Genomic DNA, 16,098 nt, shown 5'->3' with positions numbered 1-16,098 from the left:
AGAGCGGAGACTGAGAGCCAGACCTTCTCGTCCAACATCAGTGTGTGACCTCACAAATGCGCTTCTGGAAGAATGGTCAAAAATTCCCATAAACACACTCCTAAACCTTGTGGACAGCCTTCCCAGAAGAGTTGAAGCTGTTATAGCTGCAAAGGGTGGACCGACGTCATATTGAACCCTATGGATTAGGAATGGGATGTCACTTAAGTTCATATGCGAGTCAAGGCAGGTGAGCGAATACTTTTGGCAATATAGTGTATTATATTATATATATATATATATATTTTCCCCTAAGGTAAAGTTGAAATGATATTAGTATTACAGGTCTAGGAAAACATTTAAACTTTACATATTGCAGCTTTAATTTATTGCAGTGTTCGTTAAAAGCAGGAAAAGACACAGATCAGACAAGTCCTAGCTCTCAGAGCTTAGACTGTACGGGTATAGACGGTTAAAAGAAAAAAGAAACAAACAAAAATGAGGTGCAGTGCGATCACACACACACGGGTTTTTTCTCCGCTAGATAACAGAAAACAAAGGAAGAAACTTGCCCGTACCTCGTTTTGTTTTCCCTATTAACTCAATCCGACTGCTAAAATCTCCTCAAAAGGCACAAATGGCCAGGATCCAGGATGCCACCAAGTTGAGCGTGTGCCACTGTTATAACTCAGAGAGACTCTTAACATGTGAACAGTGTGCACAGATGTGCGCTGCAGCTTTAACGTCACATTCCAGCCAGACTCACCTGAGATTTTTTTTTCTTGTTTTGCTTTCTGCACTCCAGTCTGCCTAGGCACACCCTCTGTGGAGCACGCGCTCAGCTTCTATTTCCAGACGATATTAAAAACCGATCCGTGTTTCGTTTTCAGTATCACTCCGCACTCGCTGGAGCATGCCAGAGTGCCTGCAGTTCCTTCAGAGAGGTCCGTATCTTATATTTACATGACAGACCTTGGAACCGAGACAAGGGGCAAAGGGACAGGGTGACGGGAGAGCAGGAGCTTGAGCGTGAGCGTAACAAACATAACTGGAACCTGATAAAAAGACACACTTTGTACGGTAAAGGCGGGGACGTGGGGCAGAGATTAAATCTGCCGAGGGGAAAGAGACGAGGCCGAGCAGGAGCTGTGATGTCTCAATGGGCTGTCGCTCTATAAACAAAAGATATCAGACGGGTGTGGCCGAAGATAAAGACAGTGGAGGGATGAGTTAATTGGGGGGGTGTTATTTCACAGAAATATGAAGGACGTGTCCTTCTCACAAATGGCAATCCCAGAAATATGTGAAACCGTTGCTTTCACAACGGAAGGAAGGAGAAACTGAATATGAGGATGGATGGAAGGAAAGAAGGAAGGAAGGAGAAACTGAATATGAGGATGGATGGAAGGAAAGAAGGAAGGAAGGAGAAACTGAATATGAGGAAGGAAGGAAGGAGAAACTGAATATGAGGATGGATGGAAGGAAAGAAGGAAGGAAGGAAGGAAGGAGAAACTGAATATGAGGATGGATGGAAGGAAGGAAGGAAGGAAGGAAGGAAGGAAGGAAGGAAGGAAGGAAGGAAGGAAGGAAGGAAGGAGAAACTGAATATGAGGATGGAAGGAAGGAAGGAGAAACTGAATATGAGGATGGATGGAAGGAAGGAAGGAAGGAGAAACTGAATATGAGGATGGATGGAAGGAAAGAAGGAAGGAGAAACTGAATATGAGGATGGATGGAAGGAAGGAAGGAAGGAAGGAAGGAAGGAAGGAAGGAGAAACTGAATATGAGGATGGATGGAAGGAAGGAAGGAAGGAAGGAGAAACTGAATATGAGGATGGATGGAAGGAAAGAAGGAAGGAGAAACTGAATATGAGGATGGATGGAAGGAAAGAAGGAAGGAGAAACTGAATATGAGGATGGATGGAAGGAAGGAAGGAAGGAGAAACTGAATATGAGGATGGATGGAAGGAAGGAAGGAAGGAGAAACTGAATATGAGGATGGATGGAAGGAAGGAAGGAAGGAAGGAGAAACTGAATATGAGGATGGATGGAAGGAAGGAAGGAAGGAGAAACTGAATATGAGGATGGATGGAAGGAAGGAAGGAAGGAGAAACTGAATATGAGGATGGATGGAAGGAAAGAAGGATGGAAGGAAGGAGAAACTGAATATGAGGATGGATGGAAGGAAAGAAGGAAGGAAGGAAGGAGAAACTGAATATGAGGATGGATGGAAGGAAGGAAGGAAGGAAGGAAGGAAGGAAGGAGAAACTGAATATGAGGATGGATGGAAGGAAAGAAGGAAGGAAGGAAGGAGAAACTGAATATGAGGATGGATGGAAGGAAAGAAGGAAGGAAGGAAGGAAGGAGAAACTGAATATGAGGATGGATGGAAGGAAAGAAGGAAGGAAGGAAGGAAGGAAGGAAGGAGAAACTGAATATGAGGATGGATGGAAGGAAAGAAGGAAGGAGAAACTGAATATGAGGATGGAAGGAAGGAAGGAAGGAAGGAAGGGAGAAACTGAATATGAGGAAGAAAGGATTATAATTATTTTTGGTGTCTCTCTGAACCAGTTGTGTCTGAATGCTGGAAGGAATCAGATAGGGGACTGTTTTTGGGTTCCTGTGTTACCTGCTCTGCCCTCCTGCTTCCACACAGTGATATCTCTGGGTGATGGAGCTGCAGATGTGTGGTCATGTTGGAAGTATCTCCATTTGAGTAGCTAACTCGTGTGGAACACTGCTTAAACACAGTCATTTTTTGTGTTTATGATCGGCATCATAATCAACAACAAATCCGAAATGTCCCCACACCACAGATCTGAAAGACGGAGCTGCGTCCTCATATTTGTCTCGCTTCACCGCTCTCCAGGGTGAGAGTGAAATCTGACACCAGCATCGCTAGCATGGTTACCGCCCCTAACTTTAGCGCTCACTGATTGGATATTTACTCGCGGGGAGGCGTGTCTGTCTCAGTGCGTAGCCATACAGTGCAGGCAAACACAAACAGGCGGTTCAGAGAGTAATAAAGCACATGGTTAGTATTATTTTAAGGAAAAACCGGAAAAAAAAACCGCGGTTCACATACGCGTATTGAACCGTGGGGGTCGTACCGAACGGTTCAATATTATATTGAATCTGATCCAGTACATTTACACTAACTGTATCAAGTCAATGTTTTTAAAGATAAAATCAGGCAACATTCCTACTGTTCTATGATTTTGGAGAAATAGCGCACAGTGCATTATTCAAATGCAAGTTGGTCCTTGTCTTCAGACAGAAACATGATGAAGCAACGTCTAAAGCATTCTTTATTCACACTGCACAGAGATCAACCACACTTTAATTCCTCACTGAAAAAATGAGTTTAATCCAAGCATTACTGTTGAAATGTAGTGACTTGTCCAGACGAAGCACCCTGCATTAACACAACACACTTTTTAGACAACACAACCATAGTGTATTTAAACAAGTAAAGTAAAGAAGAAAGTTCTAGATAAACATCACTACTGTGTTATTATACTAATGACCAGTGACAAATATAGTTTTGTTTAAACTGGTACCATCTGGAAGCTCTTTTGTTTGTTTTTTGTTTGTTAATGAATGACATCGTGGTTTGCAACCGGTACACATGACATCTGCGAAACGAATTCATTGCAGTTATTTTCTTACACTTTATTTATTATATCACAACAGCTACTGTAAACACATATAGATCTTTCCCTCACCTCCCCCCCCCCCTTCCTTTTCAATAAGACAAAAAAAAATTCAGAGAACATCTGGACACCTCGCCCACCCTGGAAAATCTACAGACACTGGAGACTCCTTCTGTACATAAAACTACAACAGTTATCTTATTAATATTTTAATATACAGTATGCCACAGGTTTGCCTCTTTACAGAAAAATAATTAGCACCTTCCGACCAATCAGATTTGAGTATTCCAGCACACATTCTAGCTAATCATCTCCAGAAAGATTTATTCCCCTTAGTGAGTGGTCATGAGTGAGTCTAATGGACGTAGGTGTTAGCCATTCTATTCAGAAAGCGAGTAGGCAGGAAAACTGACCAAAAGAAATAAACAAATAAAGCCTTTTTTCACCTGGTCGAAGCAAAAAAGCAAAAAATAAATAAATAAATACAGACCAAAAATCACCGCTTTTGGGTCAAGGCGTTACAAAACCGAAGACGTGACTCAAGCGCTCTCCTATTTCACAACCCGTAACTCCCTAAACGGACTGGACTCATACATGCGAGATTAGTCAAAGACGAGCCGCCCACACGTTAGCATGTGTTCTCTTATGAGCAGGCTCACGTTTTATGAAGCCGTTTTATGAAATAACTGATCTTCAGGGCATCGACTCTAAAAGAGACCCCCTGAAACACAAATATGTGTGAGGGCGAGTTGAATGTGACACGTCCTTTATTTACAGACAAACACGCCGCTGTTGTCTGTTCGGCTATTACAGCTCCGGCACAGTGAGGCCACTGTTTTGGTCACTACTCAGCTGTGTGTGGGTTTTAATTCGATACTGTGATTTACACTGTTTGCTTGTGGAAGTGAACAGACCCGGGACTGTGGCTTCCTTTCAGCTGAAACAAAAAAAAAAAGGCTTTCGGGAAAGAAAAGAGAGGCAAACAAATGTTCCGCTAGCCTTCCTGAACTGTCCGAGCTTCGTTTCACGCTTGTAGCCTTTCCTGCAGTGATCATTTCTGTGTCTTCCTCGTCTAGCTTTGGTTTATAAGCAATTTTACTCATCTTGCTTTGTTCGGACCTTAACTGACCAAACACTGTACAAAAGGTCTGTACAAACTTCACTAAGGAAAAAAAAAAAGTCTTATATTGTACTTCAATATTTTCGGACAGAATTCCGACTCTGAACAATAGTCATTGGCACGAGAATCCCGGCTATTCCTGCTTCATTTCAGTCAAAATTCTAAATCATAATAACTTTAAGCGCACATTTATGCATTGAATATATAACAATTCTACTGTAAACAAAACCAAAATCTCACCAAAATTAACATCCTTTTATCTGACAAATGCCATGCAAATGCTATTAATACTAATAATTATGGATTACAAATGAACTGTGTGTGTGTTATAGAAAAATAATCAATAAAAGAGTGTTGTGACGATGCGTCCTATTACATTCTTTAATTGATTCAAGCAAGACCTGCACTTTTAATCCATTTATAGTCATGCTTAACATCGAGGGAAGTTCTTTCCTCTTATTTATTTATGGCTGTTTATAGGCATTATCACGCATATAAACAGCCATTCCCATAAACAATGACTAAGTCTGGTTTCAAACCCCTGAGTGCGGTCAGCTTGGCAGTAATCGGTAAAGCAAACCACCTACATGTGACCTGCTTTACTGCCCGTCCTCCTGTTTATATATGATGCATCTTATTCCTATGTAAGGTTTAATTCAAACATTTTACGCTTCTTATTTATTCAGAAATACTCTACACGTTGAGTCAAATCTCCAGCAGTGCATCTTCCTTCCTGTTTTTTTATTTTTTTAAAAAGCCTTTTCCATGGAAGGACGTCCCCAAAGCATCCACACGTTTTGGCAGGCAGTTTGTGTGCGCGTTATTTATTTATTTATTTTTTAAATCTGCGTTCTACAAGACAAATTATACACAGTTGGAGGGAAAAAAGAAAACACTTTCAGGAATTTTCCACTTACAACAAGTGTTGAGAATTTGCTAGGGTTGTACAGTATTTTTGTATTTTGGAACAATTTGCATTTCCTGCTAACAACAACAACAGTTTATCAATAGTATTTGCCTAAAGTGTGACATGGTGACGCTTTAACGTTCTAGCATGTTGTAGAGTTGTACTAGATTTACAAACTGCGTGTGTCTGAAATCATGTCCAGTGACTACTGTGTTTGATTCAGTAGGTACTGGTCAGTATACATGGTCAGCATGAATACTATCTAAATATTCTACATCCACCATGTTGGCATGGTCATGTGACCTACACCATCATGATAATTGCAGAAAAACTAGTTGTTCTTGTTTAAACCTTACGCTTATATTAATAATTAACTCCAGTGTTGTTGAACAAGTGGGGGTTAACTGCAATAGAGCGTAGACATTTTTCATTCGGGCAGCTCTTCTGTTGCATTATGGGATAGTGCAGTGTCCATTGTCTGGATAGTGCAGAATCTCAGAGGAAACAGACGGTCATCCCGGTATTTCTCACCTACTGTTTTATGAATAGATATATTAGAATTCAGATATACACCCATCAGGGATAACATTATGACCACCTGCCTAATATTGTGTTGGTCCCCCTTTTGACTCGTATGTCCAGCACATCCCACAGATACTCAATTAGATTGAGATTTGTTGTGCTCATCAAACCATTCCTGAACCATTTTTACTTTGTGGCACGGCGCATTATCCTGCTGAAAGAGGCCACAGCCATCAGGGAACTACCGTTTCCATGAAAGGGTGTACATGGTCTGCAACATTGCTTAGGTAGGTGGTACACGTTAAAGTAACATCCACATGGATGGCAGGACCCAAGGTTTCTCAGCAGAACTTGCCTTCATACCATAGTGCATCCTGGTGCCATGTATTCCACAGGTAAGAGACACACACACAAAGTAAAAGAAAACATGATTTATCAAACCAGACCACATTCTTCCATTTCTCCCTGGTCCAGTTCTGATGCTCACATGCCCATTGTTGACACTTTCAGTGGTGCACAGGGATCAACATGGGCACTCTAACTGGTCTGCGGCTATGCAGCCCCATATGCTACAACCTGTGATGCATTGTGTATTCTGACACCTTTCTATCAGAACCCGCATTAACCTCTTCAGCAGTTTGAGCAACAGTAACTCGTCTGTTGGATCGGATCACACGGGCCAGCCTTCAACCCCCACATCCCACAATGAGCCTTGGCCGCCCATGACCCTGTCGCCAGTTCACCACTGTTCCTTCCATGGACCACTTTTGATAGATACTGACCACTGCAGACCGGGAACACCCCACAAGAGCTGCAGTTTTGGAGATGCTCTGATCCAGTGGTCTAGCCATCACAATTTGGCCCTTATCAAACTCACTCAAATCCTTACGCTTGACCATTTTTCCTGCTTCTAACACATCAACTTTGAGGACAAAATGCTGACTCACTGCCTAATATATCCCACCCACTAACAGGTGCCATGATGAGGAGATCATCAGTGTTATTCACTTCATCTGTCAGTGCTTATAATGTTATTCCTGATTGGTGTATTACTAGTAGGGTTGTAGAGATATTCGGACACTACTACAGCTAATATAGTAGCAATTACGTTTTTAAAAACCCGACACATTTACCAGAACTGAAATGTGAATGAAAGAAGAGAGGTGATTAAAAGACATATGTATAGAGTAGTGATAATGTGTCTGTTGCAAAGCTGTCATCGTGGGGTCGAGTCTCAGCTCAGCTTGCGTTTGAGAGTGACATATGATTTTATTCATGGCCTTGAAAATACAAGCTCAAATCATGTGGGTTATACGAAAACTACTCGGATTAAATGTTACTCAAGTCAATCATGCAGAACCGATGTGTGCATTTTAATGAAGTAAATGCGACAAGCTATTTTTTCGGTGTTTTTCAGATTCTAATCCCATCTCTCTCTCTCTCTAACAGCAGCTTCTAGATATACAGTATATTGAGTTCATGTATGCTTAAATAAACAGACTATAAACATAATTGACGCAACAACTCGCTCTATCCAAGACTCAAGCATCATTCAGGTTAGTCTAGTCTCTCGTCTCCAGGTCCTCGTCGCTGCTCTCGACTTGACGGGTCGCTGCTGCGCTTACAGCTTTAAGCAGACTGACCCATTTTACAGCTGTGATTGTTTAATTGTCTCCTTATGTGACAACTTGAGACAAAAGGAGTACACAGAAACTGGATACAAAAGATATGCACAGAGATTTTAAGTACATAATAGTAGCAGGGAACATGAAAACACAGAAAAATACAGGAACACCCCAAGGATCATTTAGTGGAAATATATACAAAGTCCAAATAACTAATAACAGGACACAGGAAACTTCATCAGTACAATAAGAAAATCACGCAGAAAAATGAGAACAAAAGGGAACCAGAATGTGCCAAAGAGGTGGGGGTGGGGAGTTTCAGGACACCTCATTCACTCAACATGAGCCAGGCAAAATTAGTAAGTTAATAAAAACATTTCTGCATGGTTGTACAGAATCCGTTTCCATTTTCGTAAAGCCAAGGTGTCAAAGTGGGTCACGGGCAGTACAAAAAAAAAATAATAACAAAACTTACTGGAAGTCAGAAATCTGATGGATTTTCCCAGGCTGCCTCACTAATGTGTCATTTTCATTTTGAGCAAACCATTCCAAAGAAAGTCTGCCCTTTATTTGTCCTTCCTTCCTATATTTTTCATCCCTCGTTCAAGTGATTGAGCGCAGCAGACAGCTGGCTGGCACGGAGGCTCGAACAGCTGCCTACCCTTTCCATTTCTCTCTTTCTCTCGATCTCGATCTCTCTCTCTCTCTCTCTCTCTCGCTCACACTGGTCTGACGTCGCCAGTAAAGTGGACCCAATTTGTTTGTTTTGGCTTAACTTTCAAATGATTTGCATTGTTTGAAGACTAGCCCTTTTTATGCAAAGTAAGAAAACAAAAAAAAAAACCAACTCACTTACATGCATGCACAAGATAAACAGGGGCTTGTCAAATTGCCACCGACTAAATGAAACCTTCTGACAGAATATGTGGCCATCCAGTGGGCTAAACAGAGCTTTCCGGAAACACTATTGGAAGGAAAAAAGCCTGGCATGCTTTATATGTGGCTTAAAAAGGACGATTTTCAGAAGGTGATTAAAGTTAGCTTTTGAACTGCCTTTTTCGTAACTGATGTTTTCGTGTGTGTGTGTGTTCCTTTCCATGACTTGTATTTACACATCGTCCCTGTAAGTGAACTCAAATGGAACGTTCCATTATCCATCTCTCTGTCTATGCCGCACAGAGGTCAAAGCCAGGCCAGTACCATTTTCCCTGAAGTAGGTATGTTCAGTAAGGTGACACGTACAGGACAAAAGGCAGCCAGGCAGAATGGCTGCTATTCTGGGGTCTGGATTTTGACAGAGTGTCCACGTGTGTGTGTGTGTGTGTGTGTGTGTGTGTGTGTGTGTGTGTGTGGGGGAGAGAGAGTGAGAGAACGAGAGAGAGAGAGAAAGCTGTGGTGCCTTATATAGAAAGAGCTCAGGGACAAGTGTGAGCTGATGGAGCTGTTCCATCATTTCTGAAGTGCCTGGCAAATCGCATCACAGTCGGTGAGCCGTTCATAACAAACCCGAAACAGTCATGTATGCATTATCCCTCATCTACCGATAAAGTTCGGGGTCTATCATTTGAGTCCTGATGTCTTGCATGTACCTGACAACCATAACGTTGATTGGACTGACACTCGACATCCTAACAGCTCATCACTCAATAAAACATCAAATCGAGTGGTTACAGCGTGGGCAGTGGGCAGGTGCTGTGAACCAGTCAGAATCAGACTCCCTCTGCTATCATTCAACAGCTGGCTCTTAATGTAGATAAGAAAACACTTGCAAAAAAAAAAAAATTGTAGTAATCATACTTAACACTTCGAAGTAATCTAAAACACCATATTGGCAAGAATCACTGCTTAAACTAACAGAAGCCTTATACAAAGACACTCATCGAAATAAATAATGTTCACTATGATATCTGTAATATAACACACGATCATAACCCCTAACCATCAACTGTGGCTTGGGGGGTTCGGGGTGTATGGTGTCCATGTTAGAGAATTTGGGGGGGGGGGCATCAACAACATGCGGAGTCATTTTCTTAATTTAAACCACAGCTCGGGTTTTAAGAGCAACTACATTCACAGCTTTATCCATTTGGCAGCATGGACAAGGGAAGCTAAGATCCAACTTCACAGCTACCATGAAGTTTGGAATCTATTTATCCATCCATCCATCCATCCATCCATCCATCAAGAGCTACTCTATATAGCATTGCTAGTGGTGTTAGAAAATAAAAACAAAACAGATACTAGTGAGGAAAAGTCAGACAGAAACAGAGGCTCCAAAAGAAATCTACAGCACCATGCTGCTAATACAGCTAACAAGAAATAAACACTAGCAGCCTTGCATTAGCATGCCATGATTTGCTTCATGCTAATTAAGGCTTGAGAGCTTTCACTTCTTGTTAAGCATGACAGGATATAACTATAGGTTGTTAATTGAAAAACATAAGCAGAATAATTTGATTAAAAAGACAATCACACAGCTATGGCGTTGCTAGCATAGCATGTCAACTAGTAGCAGAGCCCAACATCGAATACTGAGCTACCTCAAGAAGCACACAGGGCAAATTTAGCCGCTTTAACATTTTAATCTTTTATATCATTGGTTTAAACCCTTCAGGAGTTCCAGAATTATTAAGAAAAAGTCTTCTGGTACTAGCTTTTAATCCCTCAGTATTTGGAGCTTTTTGCTGATTGCGCTGAAGAAATCTCCCCTCAGCAGGCTTCCTTCTGAAATCTCCGCCATCTGTAGCACACACTGCTTTCAACAACGCCATTAAACGCTGCTGATCAAGACCAAAAAAAAAAAAATGACCTACTTAATCAGAATTTGCTCCTGTAATCTCTATCCTTAGCCAATATTTCCATTACAAAAGGGCTGCGTGATAACCGCTACAACGATCTTCACACTCACTCTGCTCAGTATTGAGATCACAACGACTCATCACAACTATTTAACCGAATTATGAACGTTAACCTTTCTACTGAAGAGAGAATAGGCGTTTCTTCATATTACGCCTTCTAAGCCTTTAAATCACTAGAGGACGTATCTGATTTTTGCGATATAAGCACACTTGGCTTTGAATCGTATTAATAAAAGTGATGGGAGATTATGAATGCTGAGCATGTACCAGGGGAAGGAAAAATGATGGGTAACTTCAGCTAAACGCACCACTACCTGAAGTGATTAGCCATGTTCAAATGTGTTCAAACGAGTCTCTCTTTACTAAAACGCATAAAATACCGTAATACATTTTTACTCACCCAAATAAATTAAACACAGTATGAAATGAAAATGAAAACAAGCTAAATCTCCAGATTAGCCCTTAATTCATAATTCAGTTCACTTCTTAAAAAGTATTTAAACAGGTTCTTGTTAAGTTAAGAATGAAAACGCTTCAAGGCTTGCCGTTTAAGGATAATAATCAACAACAAGGTGGATTTACAGCATGTGGTATAGTGCTTTGTTCCTATTACATAACAGCAATCAATCAACTGCTACTTTTATTTATTAAAGAATGACATGCCATTATTATTTTTTTTTATCCATTAATGGTTACATTTAATGTTGTAGAAACAAGTTATCACTTATGCTGCAGCAGCTGAAGTGTGTCAGTTTCAAAAGACTCATGTTTATTTCTACAATTAAATATTTATTATCGCAGCTTGCCACGTTACCAAGAAACAAGATATGGTGTCTTTAAGATTTTTAAGTGCTGCAAAACTTCCAAAAAAATAAGAAACCGGACTGTTACAAAGCAGTGACACTGGAGACTCCTTCCAAAACTGTTAATTCCCCATTTGTCAGCCCTGTGAATGCGGCCACTATAGAAACTAGAACGTATCTGAACCTGGGCGTTAATATAAAGCTGTGATTTGTCTTGCATCTGGAATTACTGACCAATCAGAACGGAGAATTCAAAGGCGCTGGAGTGCAAATGTACATAACGGAATGTTGTAACATTCACACAAAACTAACTTGATCAAACTGAAAGCAAATGTTACACAGCAATGAACGAGTTAACGCCGACTACCAGGAAGAAATCCCACTTACGTGCATTTATTCTAAAACAGGTCTAGATACTTGAACATTTGAAAGCCCGAGAGTTCGTCTGGCCAAGTTTAAGATTCAGCTTCGAGCTCCAGCGGCTCTGAGGCATCAGACCCCTTGCTGATAGAATTAACGAGGAGTCGGTCTTGTCGCGCACAGCATGGGAGAGCACTCTCATCTATCCTTTCACCTCGCCCATCCATGCTTTACCTCTCTTGTTTCTTTTCCAAGAAAGGAGTTGTGGTTGCGTTACATGCAGCTGTCAGTCTCAGAGAGCACACCTCAGGGGAAACAGGAACAGCAGTAGAGAAGGTGGGAGAACCAGAGAGACTTTGCCAGAGGCCCGGTTAGAGACGGTTGTCACATCACAGAGAGAAAGGGTGATGTGTTGTGTATCAATCTGCACACTGCTGCCCAACTGCCTCTCGCAAAATGTGTTCCGATGTCCAAACCAAACCACGAGCTGGAGGCGTCAGAGTTGTAACAGCAATCTTTATTCAGCATTTACTGGCAACTGTGGTGCCATCTGGGGCGGCCATTTCAAATCAAATGATATCGTAAGATAAAAGTATCAGAGTCCTGCAGGGCCAAAACCCAAAAGCTTTCCACAATACCAGCCCACCAAATTCCACCTTTAAAGGCCTTGTTTAATGTATGAGGTGTAAAATGAGGAGAAATAGCCTAAAATTTACATCCCCATCAGCTGTGCATGTCAGTAAAATGGTATTGAAATGTCAAACAAATAAAATAGAATTGTGCATGAGTGGCGTTCGCTTCTCTTCAAACTCTCTTAGTGTTGCTACAGTAGCCTGAAGACTTAGTGTCCAGACACATCACAAATTTTAGCATTTCTTAAGAAAGCCTGAAAAGTTTTGTACTTTCACCACCAACCATATTTATTCACTAATAACCCAAACTTTTAACCATGATAATGCAGTGTACTTTCCATCCTGTGACTCGCGGTGTTCAAAAAGATTGACTTCAGAAACCAGATTCAAAGATGACCAACCTGAACTAAGATACCCAAAGTACCGGAGTATAACAATGTGAGTCATTTCTGAGCCATCGGGGGAATATTTTATTCAAGTTTAATAGAAGAGCTCTTGGTTTTACTGTGCAAAAAATAATAAAGCACTAGTCATAAGAGCGGGAATCGCTACATCAACTCCTTCCCCTTAATCACTGTGCTGATCCAAGCGGTCAGGCTAAGAGGGAAAACAAGCCTTATTCTGAACCATTACCACACCTTTTCTGATCTACACTCCGGGGCTGTGCACAATTTCAAGGATTCGCAGCTCCGAACACATCTCATCCAACCCACGAAATGCTTAATAATGAGCTGATGAACTAGATCAGATGTGCTGGGAGTTATGAGACCTTGAAGCTATGCAAAGCAGTGAGCCTCTGAGACTGGAGACTCTGAGAAGGCCCACACTAGAAAACTGTCAGCATCAAATGGCCTAAAGGCCCAGGCAAACTTTAAACACATTACAAAGAATTGCTTTACACATGAATTCTGTTGGGCTATTTCTCACAGAAAACTGTGAGATTAATAAACGAAACGTCTGTCGTATTTGTAACCAGGCGGGATAATGATTCAATCAGGAGCTCATTCATATCTGAAAAGTCCTTCAGCACCAAGCAGATCACAGAAGAAAACATCGTTTGATTGGACAGTGTGTACTTTGGCTACTTTTAGCTTCGGACGATAAACAGCCACCTTGTTCATGTTCACTAAACCCACGGCTCTATTTCAAACGTGTTTTCTCCATCACGGCTCACGATGCGTCACGGACGTGTCGGCGAAGTGGGCTGAAAAATATCACAAATCATACGTAGGGGTGTTTCGCTCGGCGTCATCACCTAACAACACAGATAAACTGTGTGAATCTACAGGCTGGGATAGAAAGAAATCAGCCACAGTCTCCCTTTGCTTTATACCATTATTATTTTCTTCTAAAGATTGGTGATGGTAAAGTCTTAAGGGTAGCTTTTTTTAACTCCATGACAAAACAGCATGCTTCAAAAACACTGATCCAACTAACAACGACTGAAGGAAGTTCGAGGCAGCATTCAAGATATGAAGCATAGAGTACTGGGTACTTATACATTTATGAAAGCCTGTGGAAAAATCTATTATCCGCCCTTTGAAATGCTCTAAAAATATACAGATTTAGAAATCAAGCTTTTCTAGGACATGTCACTGAGTATTTTATTCCTCGTACACCATAGATTGTAATTTTTTAATTCATTAATCGACGACACATCATTGCCTTTTAACAACGTCTATAGCTACATTTCACGCGGATGTTCCTGATATCGCTTATGTTATAGCAGCTTTTCCTGTACCTCATCGTACGTGTTATTTTTCCCTCTCAAAATAAATAAGCCAAAAAAAAAAACAAACAAACAACAACAGAAACACACCTCCCAGCTAGTCATGTTCCCAAGTCCCCAGAAAGCACCAAGTCCACAAAGACTTACTTTACACTGAAACAAACCAGGAAAGAGACATCTTCCCTGACACTGTGCTCATGTGAAGTGTGTATCACAGACCTCTCTTGGGATTGTATGCAGCTATAGTGCTTTCTTAGAAGTATCTGCTTTGACAGGAGACACAGCTCGACCTCAGAAAACCTGGAATCATCTGGAACATTTCCACAATTTATTCCCGATGACTGATGAAGCTCACTAGAGGTTCGAACCGCGGGTTTTTCGTTTGCAAATTAAGAGTAATAAGTAACTGATGTTGATTGTCACGTGCCAGCCATCACGTGTGCCTTCAAATCAAGGTAACACTGCATTTCAAACAGCTTAGGAAAATTACACACATGCGCGGGCGCGCGTGTGCACGGTCATCCTAAGTAGACGCAGTGTGTGTGTGTGTGTGTGTGTGTGTGTGTGTGTGTGTGTGTGTGTGTGTGTGTGTGTGTGTAAAATGACAGGAGTGTGTAAAGAGCTCACACTTACCCATCGCCCGGTTTGGGGGTCTCCAGAGATTCACTGAAAGCTAAAAGCGAAGAAGATCCGGCCTTTGTTTTGCTTCCAGCTCGGTTAAACTTTGCCGTTTCGGTGATCAGGACACAGTGGCATGCTTTACGTTCAAATTCAAGAGAGATTTGGGACGGCGGCCTGCCTCCGGATCCTCCGCGAGAAAGCGCGAGCGAACCTGCAGCTTGGGGAGGGCGCTTCACTGACAGCCGCGCGTGAACACGACGCCCGCGAGCGACCGCGCGCCGACGCCGCAGCCCTGGCGATGCCTCGCGCCGGAGATCACTGAGGAAGACGGAGCCATCCTGATTGCTTTGCTGTTATTGCTGCTGCTGCTGCTGATGATGATGATGATGATGGTGGTGGTGATGGTGATGCGGACGGAGTGGAACAGGAAACCGACGCTCGTGCCCTTCAAAGCACGCCGATTTTTTTTTTTTTGTTGTTGTTTCTCTTTTTTTTTGACGTCTTCCCGGCGCCACCCCTTCCCTTCGCTTTTTTTGCTCGGCGTGTGTTCGCCGACGCTCGTGCCGCTCTTTGCGTGACTCGTATTTGGGCTAAAATGACGCCTTTCCGCTCGCGCAGCACCACCAACAGCTCCCCCCGTCGCGCTCCGTTTTTTTTTTATTCTCTCTTGAAAAGAATACGAAGAAGAGGGAGGGAGGGAAGAGAAGGGAAGGGAATGGAAGGGGCATCGCACGAGCCCACGACTCCTCCTCCCAGTTTGGTCGCTTAACACACACACACACACACACACACACACACACACGATGGGAGGTGGGGGAACGCGAAGGGGGGTTAGGGGATGGAGCGGTGGGGCAAAGGGGCGTGTGCACTCCGAAACAACAACATCGTAAACCGAAACCGAGTGCCATGAAGCTATAAGAGTATAAAACTGTATTATTTTCACATTGCGGATAAATGAGAGCAGCTAGCATCACTGCAATCATGATGTATCACATTGGTGCAATGAGTTATAGCTGGAAACCTCACTGAACTATTTATAAATAATCAAATAAACAACCAGAGTCTTTCAGGATCATTACATCATAGTTATAATTACGTCTGGATTTTTCTTTTCTTGTGTGTGCAATAATCCTTCCAGCTTTTAGTGATGATTGTGGGTGGATCCATATATTTCAGGTTTGGGAATTTTCAGTCTGTGAGGAGCGTGAAGTGTGGAGGAGTTTTCTCTTCTGAAATTTCCCAACTCTATTAGTAGCAACTGCTTCCTACGGTCAATATGTCACTAACCG

The 16,098-nt window shown here is 42.0% G+C and overlaps 1 protein-coding gene across 1 annotated transcript in view; it reads right to left on the bottom strand.

Annotated features, from left to right (window-relative positions):
- The window catches only part of mgat3b (beta-1,4-mannosyl-glycoprotein 4-beta-N-acetylglucosaminyltransferase b), a 53,580-nt gene extending 37,975 nt beyond the window's left edge, over positions 1-15,605 (bottom strand). Inside the window, exon 1 of the mRNA XM_058403864.1 lies at positions 14,822-15,605. The gene's annotated coding sequence lies outside the window, so the exon portion shown is untranslated. The remainder of the gene's footprint in view (positions 1-14,821) is intronic.
- Between the last annotated feature and the right edge of the window lie 493 nt (positions 15,606-16,098).

The sequence above is a fragment of the Hemibagrus wyckioides genome, linkage group LG11, assembly GCF_019097595.1.
Source record: "Hemibagrus wyckioides isolate EC202008001 linkage group LG11, SWU_Hwy_1.0, whole genome shotgun sequence".
Lineage (NCBI taxonomy): Eukaryota > Metazoa > Chordata > Actinopteri > Siluriformes > Bagridae > Hemibagrus > Hemibagrus wyckioides.
This window is presented reverse-complemented; position numbering and strand designations above follow the sequence as displayed.